Below are 10,820 nucleotides of genomic sequence, written 5' to 3' on the forward strand. Positions count from 1 at the left end.
CAAGGGGAGCACTCTGCACAGTGCTCTTCCCTGATGACTGGGAAGGAAGCGAGCCTGGCCTGGGGTTGGAGAGCATCACAGGATACCGAGACCAGAGCATTTATTCTCCAAGCCCTTTGGGAGACTCTGTGTACCCCACTGCCACCTGGATCCTCTCAGAGCTTCCCAAAAAGCAGGCCCTGGTTGTGGCGGACACGGATGACTCCAACATCCAGGACCCTGCATAGGCTGATTCCTCTCTCTCCTTTACTGGTTTTTACCCTCACACTATGAATGCAGACAAGGAAAGACCTCTCCACAGCTGGTTCTAATACATGAGTCCATTTTTCTTTTGAGGGCTTACTATGCACACCTGAAATATGGGATCAATGCTAAATCCTTCAAGCAATCTCAGATACAAGTGACAATACTTTTTTTTTTCATTTCTCAAAATCAATTCAACTCAGCCCCTGCCTGTCTTGGTGGGAAGCCCAGCTATAGCAGATGGGGCCCCAGTCCAGAGACATGAACTTGCATGTGCAGAAAAGGAGAGGGAACCCTAAGTCAGAGTGGATTCAGAACTCCAGGCCACGGAAGTGCAGAGCCGAGGTCTGGTGATGTTCTGTGCTGAAATCCTCAGAGAGTCATTCTCTGTCACTGTTTCCTTCATTACAGTTCCTCCATCTACTCCTAAACTTGGGTCATTTCCTCTTTTGACCAGAACCTCAGGGGTTCATGCCATTGCTTCCTTCCTCAACAACTGGTCCAGGGACCCCAGCTCTAGGCCTATGGGATGGTGACCTATTGGTACTAATCCTTCAGTCCTCCAGAGGCTATAGGTATATCTACCCCACTGCTTCATGATGGAGAAAGCATATTCCCCTGGTCCTGGATTTTGGTCTTAGCCATGTGACTTACTCTGGCCACAGGAGGTAAGTGGACAAGACATAAGCAAGGTCTTGAGATGCACGTGCATCTCTGCATATGGCAGACTCCAGCTAGCCGGCTGGTCCCAAGAGGATGACAGACACACAAAGATGACCAGAACCAAACCTCTGGCCTGGAACGAAGCCCTGCTGGGCCCCGTCTATGTCAGCAGACCTGAGCCACCCTATAGATGTGTGTGGGCTTAGTGTTGGGTGCCCCTGGGAATTTTGGGTCCCTCGTTTAGCTGCATCAGCAAATTTATGGTCCCAGAACAACAGGCACAGAAACTGCTTATCTTCCTGTAGGGTGAAGAGACTTGTCTCCTTGCCCAGTCAGGGACCACTGCTTTTCCTAATGTCTTTCAGTCTGCAGCAACCTCAATAAATAATATTTTTTTTTAAGTACAGGGTGATTTCTCCATAACACTACTACACCATACATTTCACATATACACATACACACCCCTCATGAGCACACTCTGTGAGGTGAGTACTATTATTCTCATGCTAGATTTGAAGACAAGATATAGGGAGGTCAAGAAATTTGCCCAAGGCAAAACTTTTTGGATGCAAAAAAAAAAAAAGTTTGGGCTCAGTTGGTAGTGCTTACCTCGCATGCACAAGACACCGCAAAATAAATAACTAAATAAGTTTGACAACAAGTACCAAAACCCCAAAATAACAGTGGTGTAAATAAAAGAGTAGTATACCTCCATTTCCCTCCAGTTAATGTTGACATCAAATATTGATATGGCAAATTCATGATCATTATGAAACTAGACCCCTTCTTTTTGAGAGCCATCATCAGTAGACTGCTTCTACTCATCCAAGATGGATGCTTGAGCTCCAGCCATTATATCTACATTCCAGCAGGATAGAGAAAGGGGGAAAGGAGGTCATGCTTCCTGCTTACAATAACTCGTTAAATTGTATGCTTCATTTTTGTTTATATCCTACCAACCAGAAGTTACATCACAAGGTCTTATGACTTTATTGTAATAAAGGATGTGCACCGGTAAGTATTGTGGACTCATTATTGAGAAGTTGGGGAAGATGAAGGCCTGGCGTCATATGGAACAACAAGGATCCTAAGTCATTCATTTCTTTTTCTTTTTAATTTTTTTTTTATTGTTAGTTGTTCAGAACATTACAAAGCTCTTGACATATCATATTTCATACATTTGATTCAAGTGGATTATGGACTCCCATTTTTACCCCGTAAGTCATTCATTTCTTGAACCTACCTGGAGTTCAGTTCCAGGTTTCTGCTCACCAACATTGCTATTATCACTGCAGAACCTCCTATTTCCTCCAGAGGGAGTCAAAGTCCTCTACTTCCTCTGTCTTCAGACACACACACACACACACACACACACACACACACTTTGTAACTGATGTGTGAAGCTCAGTCTATGGTAGCCCTAGGGAGTCCTTCAGGACTATGCTCCAGTCAGCCTGGGATCATATAGCTTGATGGTTAAGAGCATCAGTCCTAGCCGGGCGGGCGTGGCACACACCTTTAATTGCAACAACTCAGGAGACTAAGGCAGGAGGATCACAAGTTTGAGGTCAACCTCAGCAACTTAGCAAGGCCCTACACAATTTAGCAAGACTCTGTCTCAAAATAAAAAATAAAAATGGCTGGAGATGTAACCAGAGTAAGTCACGTGGCTAAGATCAGTAGTAGAACTCTCCTGGATTCATTCCTGGTGATGCAAAAAGAAAATAAAACAAAAGATTGATTAAGAATGAAGAGCAGATAGCTATTAAGGACTTACGAAAGGCTGTTCCATTTATAGTAAAATGAGTCACAGGTAGGTAAAGTAACTTGAGCAAGGTTTACACAACTATTAAGGGTCAAAGAGATGGTCAAATTTGAATGTGGAAGCCTGTTTCCTGAGATGTGCTCTGAATCAGTCAACTATGCTGCTCCTTCTTGTTGCTTATTTGTTTGTGTAGTACTAGGGATTGAACCCAGGGCTTCTCATGTTCAATCCTACTATCTTCTTAATAACTAGAAAAAAGGTGAGCAAACTAGTCCTAGAGAAAATATGAGAACTATATAGGAAGATTCTAATGCTATTACATTCATAGAACAAAAAGAGACAGTTATGAAAGAAAACAAAAAACTTCTTGGAAATTTAAAATAAAATTGATAACATAAAAAGAAATTTAATAGAAAAGGGTGTGAACATCCGTGGTTTGGGTTTCCAAAATAAATTCACTCTTTTCCGATCTGAAAAACAAAAATGTTAAAAAAAAAAAAAATACCTGATTTCTCGCCTGTATTCTCAAACCTCGGGATGGGTGGGATTAACCCCTGCCCCATTTACTACACAAAAGGAGCATGCTGCTCTGATAGTCCACTAGGAGGAGCAGGGGACAAAGACAACACAAGGCAGAAGAAAGGTACATAGGGACCCTGGATTCTTAATAATATCATTGAGTCCCTGGATCAAGCCTTACCTGAAGCTACAAGAGTGAGTGCTTCTCTTAATATCCACTGATTAAATCCCATTAGAAGGACTCAAATTGTCCTTGCCTCAGTTGTGTGTCTAGCCCTCAGAGGAACCACCGTCAAGATAAACCGCCAGATCTTGGTTAAAAAATCCCCATTGAGGGGAAATTTGCAACTGGTGAAAAATATCTAAATCACACTATTAGACTAGAAAAATATCTAAATCACACTATTAGACAGTTCATCAAAAGAAAGGGGAAGAGAAGGCTGGAGGTGTAGCTCAGTGGTACAGTGTGTGCTCAGCACAGCCGCACCCTGGGTTCCCAGCACCAAAAAAAAAAAAAAGTGGGGGTGGGGGGGTTCGGAATGCTGCGTAAACCCAACAACAGCTCCATCATCTCACTTCACTTACAAAGGACCCAGGCATGAGAAGGTGCACATGCCAAGTAGGCTCTCTGGCGACACAATGAGATGACATCTGTTTCTTCTCTCAGGAAAAAAAAAAATATATATGAAAGGCAATTAGAAAACCAGAAACAACAAAATCTATTCCAAGAACCGAATAAGAAGCAACACATGTGAGGCATGATTTTGAGCAATTAGTGGAGTATAAGAAAAGAGAATCTGATTGACCTTGACTTTGGAACAGCAAATATTCTCCTCCAAGCAGCACAGGGTGGAAGAAAGGGAATTAGATTTCCTTCTCGAAGGAGCTCTCTCATTACTTGGTTCTGCAGTAAATAATGGTTATATAATCACAGCTTTGGTTGGTTTTCAATTTTCCAAATCAACCTGAAGATGAAGCATGGAGAATTTCATTATAATTCCAGAATAGAATGTAAATGTTATAAATGTTGACCATGGCAATGTAAAGAGAAAACCAACCGAAATTAGAAGGAGGTGGGAAAAGGGGTGTCAGGTGGTAAATGGGGAGTTTGTTTTCCTTACATAGCAATCAAGCTCAAGAAATTCTGTCTGAAGGGCTGGGGCAGAGCACCTGCCTAGCATGCGTAAGGCCCTGAGTTCAATCCCCAATGGTGCAAAAACAAATAAATAAGTAACTCCCATCTGACGTTGAAGGACAAGGAACCAAATTTTAAATTTTATAGATTGTTTAAAACTGTACATAGCACCAACATAGGACTGCAATAATACAGCAAACAGAACTGAGAAGGTAGACCTGCGGGGAGATGAGAAATAATGTGATTTAAATTCCAGGCATACTGGAGGGTGTTCACCTGTAGTTCTTGCTACTTGGGAGGTTGAGGAAGGAGAATCACTTGAATCCAGGGATTCAAGGCCAGCCTAGGCAACAAGCAAACCCGTCTCTTAAAAAATAATAATAAATTTCTTGCTTAAATAATGAGGTATCACAAATTGAGATACTAAATCAAGAAACAGAAGGAAAGCATATTTAAAACCATGATGTTAAAAGTCCAGGACAGAGTTCTGATGAGTAAGGCTGCGGGTAGGAAATTTTGCTCTTCATTTCATCCCATTTTGTACTGGCTAAATGTCTTTACGTCCATCGCACACCACATCCACAGGGCTCTACCCCTTCTGTTTATATGAAAAACTTTATTGTAATAAAGGATGTGCACTGGTAAGTGAAAAATGAAAATAAATAAAACAAAAAAGACACTTAGGACCCATTCCCCCTCCTTCTAGTTTGTCTTCCAGTACTGCACAGGCTGGAAAACTAGATTTCCATTTCCCAGACTCTCTTCCAGCTGCATAATGTAATCACACTATCCAGCCATAACTCATTTCGCACTTCACCAAACTAATCAAAAAACAGTCTCCCAGAAATTTTGGAGACAAAGAGACAGTATTTGGGATCTGGGAGTAGCTGTAATCAGGCAAATTGATTCAGGAGATATGGAGTGATTCTATTCAAAGAGAAGAAAAAAATAAATAAATTTTTAAAAATGAAATCTGTTAAGAAAATGAGAGGACCAGTCACACTTGGGGAGGGCATATTTGCAAAACATAACTCTGACGAAGAACCGTTATCTAAAATAGACAAAGAACTCAAATAAATCCAAAAACCACTACTAAAACTGGGCAAAAGCCAGGCTTGGTGGCAAGTGACTGTATTTCCAGCAACTCAGGAGGCCAAGGTAGGAGGAACTCAAGTTCAAGGTCAGCCTGGGCAACTTAGTGAGACCCTGCTTCAAAATAAAAATTATAAAAGGGCTGGAGAAATAGCTCAGAGGTAAAGCACCCCTGAGTTCAACCCCAGTACCTAATGATGATGATGATGATGATGATGATGATAACAATAATAATAGTTTTAAAACTGGGCAAAATATGTGAACCAACACCTTACCAATGAAAATATGAAAGTGGCAGATTAGCATTAAAAAAGATGTTCAGGGGCTTGTTTGCAGCTCAGTGGTAGAGCATTTGCCTAGCATGTGTGAGGCACTGGGTTTGATTCTCAGCACCAAAAATAAAATACATGAATAAAATAAAGGTCCATCAGCATGTAAAAAAATTTTTTAAAAAAAGATATTCAAGAGTTGGAGTTGTGGCTCAGTGATAGAGCGCTTGCCTAGCATGGGTGAGGCACTGGGTTTGATCCCCAGCATCATATAAAAATAAACAAATAAAATAAAGGTATTGGGGTTGGGGTTGTGGCTCAGCGGTAGAGCGCTCGCCTAGCATGTGTGAGGTGCTGGGTTTAATCCTCAGTACCACATAAAAATAAAAAAATAAAATAAAGGTATTGTGTCCAACAAAAATAAATAAATAAAGGTATTAAAAAGAGAGAGAGAACGTCATTAATAAAAGCTATAGACTTCAGTTAATAATGTATCAATATTGGTTTACTAATTGTAACATATGTATCATATTAATCCAAGATGTTAATAATAGGGGAAAACTGTGAGGGAAGAGATCTATGGAAACTGTACATGCTACACTCCATAATTTTGTTTACCTAAAACTATTTTTTAAAATAAAGTCTAGAACCTGTTGTGGTGGTTCACACCTATAATCCCAGCAGCTCAGGAGGCGGAGGCAGGAGGATCTCAAGTTTGAGGCCAGCTTCAACAACTTAGCAAGGCCCTAAGCAACTTTGTGAGATCCTGTCCCCAAATAAAAAATGAGAAGGATTGGAGATGTGGCTCAGTGGTACAGTGCCTCTGGGTTTAATCCTATACCAAAAAAACAAAATAAAACAAAAAAAACACCTTATACAACCCAGTTCATACACTTCTTGTCCTCCCAATACCATCCCCTCCATTTACTCCCAAATGAAAAAAAAAAAAATGTTCTGGAGAAGACAGAAACTTTTTTTTCTTTTTAAACTATGGATTGAACCCAGGGGTACTCTACCACTGAGCCACATCCCCAGGTCTTGCTAAGGTATCCAGGCTGGCATTGAACTTGCAATTCTCCTGCCTCAGCCTCCCCAGTAGCTGGAATTATAGGTGTGCACTACCAGCGCTAGCTGGCAAAACCCTCCTTGTGCAATATTAGAAGCTGGTGGATGACATTGAATGGACAAAGCCAGAATCCTCTTTCATGGGTAAAAAGAGATGGAGCAGCAGGCAGAGGGGAGCAGGCTGGCCTCCTGGACAGCCCACATCCTTTCTCTTTCACACTACACACTCTGTCTGAGTGAGCTCATCTGTCCTTATGTCTTCAATTTCCACCTCCTTGAGAAGGACTGCCAAATTTCTACCCACAACCCAAAACTCTGCTTTAAGCTCCAGCTCCATGTACCAACTGCCTAGTCAACATTTTCCCTGTGGTGTTGAATTAGATAGGATTACATTCCACTGTGAGTAATAGAGACCAAAATGCAGTGTCCTAAACAAAAAGAGTTTCTCTTACATTTAAAAGTCTGGAAGTACCCAGCCTGAGGCTAGCATAGGGATACTGCTCCAGGGATCAGTCTCCTTGAAGGTCACTGCTTTGCTGTTGCTCTGGTTTGTCCTGTAACCTCATAATCCAAAGTGGAGGTTAAAGCTCCAGTCATCCCATTGACATTCCAGGCCACAGGATGGAGCAGAGGAAGAACAAGGAACAATGGGCACCCACCAGTATTTTCAAGGAAGGATTCTGGAAGAGGCCACAAAATAGTTCTGCTTACATCTCATTAGCCAGACTTAGTCATGTAGCCATGGTTTGCAGCAAGGGAGGCTGGGGGGCATATTCTGTATGCTGAGTGACCGTGACAAAAACGAAAATGAGAGAAGAGCTGGAGATGCAGCTCAATGGTAGAGCTCTTGCCTACCATGTGCAAAGCCCTGGGTTTGTTCCCAGCACAGCTATAAGAGAAAAATAGAAAAGGAAAAAAAAAAGAGAGAGAGTTGATATTGGGGTAGAAAGCCACCAACATTGTCCACCCCGCAGCCCTACAATCTCCTCATGAAAAATCTTGTCCTCTCTAGTATTTCCTTTTCCCTTAGTCTTGCTCCTTTTTGTACCTCCTCCACCACCAGCCTCACAGAAGGGCAATTCTGTGAGGCGGGGGCTGGAAGGGGACAGTCTCACCCAATCTAAGAATTGGGCACAGAAAACAAACTCCAAGGGTCACAAACAGAGACTGAAGACCCCAAACAGAAGACACCCAAGTGGAGCAAGTAGGATTGGGGGGTTCTGTGCAAAGGACCAGCAAGCCTGTGGGGTTGGAAACAAGGGTGGGTCTGTCATCAAAAGCAGCAGGGACAAACAGCCCAGCCCTTCATTGGGCTGGCTGCCAACTACCTAGATTCCATTCTGCCTCGACTGGCACCGCCCCTCACGCCTCTGCACTGCCTGTTTCTTCCACTTGGAATGGTTCTCCTTTCTGTTTCTCCATATGGTTCACTCTTGTCACCCTTGGGGGGCTCAGATCAAGGGCCACCTCCTCCAAGAAGCCTTTTCAATGTCCCTATGGCAAAGCACTGAGAGAACGGTATGCAAGTGGGAGGTGTCAGTATAGAGTTTTGGAGGAAAGGCCAATCCTGGTCCTTTGGGTACCATTTGGGGCAGGGCATTGGAGGCTCAGCTGGAAGCTGGGACCCCCAAGTCTTTCTTTTTATAAAGAAGGAGGCGTCGGCTGCCCACAGAGCAATGACAACAGAAGTCACCAAGGTTAGCCTAGATCTCCTGGCCACCAGGCTACCACAAGCAATGGAGGAGGGATTGGGTCTCCCACAGTCCACTTCTACTGAGGAAAATGATGCTGTCCGAGGTCTGAGGCTGTGGGCCAGGGAGAGGAAGTCCATTTGGGTGGGAGCAGGCAGAGTAATTCCTGGAAGGAAGCTCATACCTCAGGAATCTGGGAGAGGAACATTCTAGAGGTCTCTGTCCCAGAAGCTGCCCACGTCCCATCCAGGACCAAGCAGGCAGGGCTGGGCAGCCAGCTAGGGAGTACATCACCTGAGCTGGGGTGCTGAGGTACCAGGTCCCATCACCAAGCCCCTACAACTGTGGCACAGCAAGAGCACAGGCCATGAGGTGGCCTATTGAGTAAGGCTGGGCGATTTCCCATTATCGCTCAGCTTTCTCATCCAGAGAGAGAGAAGCACGGAGGCCTTCTTTCTACGGGTGCGGTGAAGATAACTGAGGCTGCAGAGGAAGGTCTCCAGCGAGGCACCGGCACACCATGAGGTTCAGCTGATATGGTCCACTGGTGAAGAAAGCCTTGCCCACCCTTTGTGGGGGGTGTGTGTGGGTGGGTGTGTGTGTCTGTCCCAAGTTCTGGGCCACAACAAGCTGCCAGCCTTAGGAAGGAGGTGGATGGGAGACTTTGAAGTCCCCTCCACAGCCCCCCAGCATCAACAGGCTTAGAAGGCTTAGAAGGTGGGATGGCATGTCCTACTAACTACATCCTCTGCTCTAAAGCCACCTGCTGCTCTGCCATGTCATGGGTACCAGGAAAGGGGAGCCTATGCCTTCCTGCCATCCAAACCCAGGGTCTCCTTGGATCCCCAGCTGACAGTTCCTAGGGTAGGGACTTTCTGAGCAGACACAGCACCCACAATAGGGTTCAAGGAACAAGTTTCTCCCAAGGGCCTGAGAGAAGGAAGGATGCTGACTAGCAGGACAGAGCTGGGGACTGGCCAAGGTAGAAAAAAGTTCAGAAGGTCAGAAGAGAAGCTGTGCCAGAAAGGCAGGAGGGACACTGATGGTTAGGGCTGGGAAAGGGAGTTTGAGGGGTCAGCCAAGGACAGTCCATGCCCTGAATCTTTTGGATCTTCTCTTGTAGGTCCTGGGCAGTCAGGGAAAGTGTTGGAGTGGTGAAATGACGGGCCAGATTTCACCTTTGAAAACCTCCTCCAGTTACACACTAGAGACGGCCTGAAGGGGCAGGGCTGGGGCTGGGGCATCCCCTGGGAGGAGTAAGCCCTAGGCAGAGGCCCAGAGAAGGGAGGTTCGGCCTGGCAAGAGGCTGCTGCTGGGAGAACACACTCAGGCTGATCTTTGTTTGTGCTGTCCCCACCCGGATAGAGGGAGGAAGCTCGGTGAGGTCAGTGGGTGGGCCCACAATGGGAGACGTGAGACCACAGAGAGGTGAAGGGCAGGGGATCTGCAGGACCCTGTGAGGCCCAAACTTTCTATGGCAATTGAACTTCCTCTAACATGGATCAAGGTTTCACTGGGGTCATTTGTTGTCCTTCTTCTCTGTGTCAGATTGGAGGATGCCCAAGGGTGGAGCCTGTGGCTCCCAAATCAGACTGAGGGAATCTGAAGTTGGGGGAAGCAGGAAGCTTCCAAATAAGAGGGCACCCTCAAGTTCTGCTTGGAGCTTGCTGCTGCGGCTGACAATGACAAGCCTATCTTTGGAGTTCAGGGTTGGGATGCAAGAAGAGGAATGAATGGAAGTGGAAGGGAAAAATAATAACAGGGAGCACACATGTGAGCCCATCCTCTTTATCCCCTGACCATACACTCAGACTTCAATCCTCTCTGGCTTGACTCAGTCTCAAATGAGATGAAGGCCTGCCAGCCCCTGATCAAGGACTCCTGTTACACACTCACAAACACGCACACACAGAGACACAAAGCACAGTGACACACATACACACAGGCAGCCAGCGGAGACTGCTCTTTAGATACTTTGTTGGCCTCACTGACAAGGTCTGACATCCAGAACTGTGGGTGCATAGCAACCCCCAGCCTGACTTCATGACAAAGGTCCTCAGATGTGGGGGAGGGCTGTGGTGCCTGCTTGTAATCCCAGCTACTCAGGATGCTGAGGCAGGAGGACCTCAAGTTTGAGGCCAGCCTGGGCAACTTAGTGAGCTCTTGTCTCAAAAACAAACAAATAAATAAATAAATAGATAAATAAATAAATAGATAGATAGATAGATAGATAGATAAGGCTGGGAATATAGCTCAGTGGAATAGTGCTTACCTAGCATGTGTCAAGCCCTAGGTTTGATCCCCTTTACCAGGGGGAAATATAGGTCCTCTGGAACAGTAGCCCTGATAATAAGGGCAGCAAGGATTCTCTCCATCAG

Source organism: Marmota marmota, unplaced genomic scaffold (genome assembly GCF_001458135.2).
Source record: "Marmota marmota marmota unplaced genomic scaffold, marMar, whole genome shotgun sequence".
In the NCBI taxonomy this organism is placed as follows: domain Eukaryota; kingdom Metazoa; phylum Chordata; class Mammalia; order Rodentia; family Sciuridae; genus Marmota; species Marmota marmota.